Here is a 1,399-nt window from a genome sequence, read left to right on the forward strand (position 1 = left end):
AACTAGGATTGTACGTGTTAGAGAAATGATTGTTTTGTTGTCTCTAATTCCTTGCCAAATAGTTCACTTGCTCCGATGATGATGAAGCTGAAGCAAAGGTGTTCCCTACTTGAAATTCATAGCTCGCATGGTTACCTACACAAAAATCTCATGTTAGTTGAGGTGTTTGAATAGAATTCACTTGCATACCTCCTAATTGCTTCTGAAGTGCTGTAAGTTGGGCTGAAATGGCCGTGTAAGCATCAACTTCATGAATACCAATAGACTTCTTCAACTGCATTCTCTCATTAGGTCTCTGATAGTTGTTACTTGCCAAGACTTCAAGTAACTCATAAACTTCTTCAGGTGTCTTGTTTTTCAATGCTCCTCCAGATGCTGCATCCACCATCGTTTGAACATTAACCATCAACCCATTATAGAATGTTTGGACTTACATCCAAACTGGTAACCCATGGTGTGGACACTTTCTCAATAGTTCCTTATATCTTTCCCAAGATTCATATAGTGATTCAGTCTCTTCGTGTAGAAATGATGTGATATCATTTCTCATCTTTGTAGATTTCGCTGGAGGGAAGTATTTAGTCAAGAACTTCTATGCCAATTCATTCCAGGTTGTGATTGTTCCTGGTGGTAGTGCCATTAACCATCCCTTTGCTTTATCCCTTAATGAAAAAGGAAACAATCTTAATCTGATGGCATCATCTGACACTCTATTTGACTTGACGGTATTGCAGATCTCCAAAAAGTTTGCAATGCGTGAATTTGGATCTTCCTTCAAATCTCCCTTAAATTGTACCGACTGCTGGATCATCTAGATGCTTTATTTTAAAGTTGTTAGCTTGCACTATTTTCCACCATCTCAAAGACTATCGCCTCCCGTTCTCTTTTTTCTCTATTAAGTCTTCTTGCGGTTCTTTCAATCTCTGGATCAATAGGAACCACTGGATGACGTCTAGCTCTTTGCATAAACTACACAAAAAGAAAGAAAGTGTGAGATCACAAGCTAACAGAAAAGAACAGCATAATTAAACAAGAAAACAATTAAAACTAAAATTAAACTCCAAACTAGCTAACACATGAAAGGTTCAATGTTAACACAAAAACAATCCCTGGCAACGATGCCAAAAACTTGATGCATTGAAATTACAACATGCAATGTGTAGCACGTGCACTAGTCACAAAAAGTAATAAAGTGATATGTTGAGTATCGTTCCCACGAGGATTGCGTGTTTAGCACTGATTTTCCTAGTTGTTTATCAAGTTGAAGAAACCGAAAGATGTTTGGATTTGTGGGAGAAAATTAATCTAAAGTTAAAACAAAATTTACTATGTACTTTAAAAGCTAATTAATGACAGCAAAGCTAATTCAAGAAAAATATCGACTAAACAAAGCGGTTAG

At 36.7% G+C, this 1,399-nt stretch overlaps 1 non-coding gene across 1 annotated transcript; it reads left to right on the forward strand.

The window, feature by feature from the left end:
- The first annotated feature begins 446 nt into the window (after window positions 1-446).
- LOC116117928 lies at window positions 447-553 on the forward strand. The gene has a single exon (XR_004126062.1). It is a non-coding gene; the product is annotated as a small nucleolar RNA R71 (small nucleolar RNA).
- The last annotated feature ends 846 nt before the right edge of the window (window positions 554-1,399 follow it).

The sequence above is a fragment of the Pistacia vera genome, unplaced genomic scaffold (genome assembly GCF_008641045.1).
Source record: "Pistacia vera cultivar Batoury unplaced genomic scaffold, PisVer_v2 Contig825, whole genome shotgun sequence".
NCBI lineage: Eukaryota > Viridiplantae > Streptophyta > Magnoliopsida > Sapindales > Anacardiaceae > Pistacia > Pistacia vera.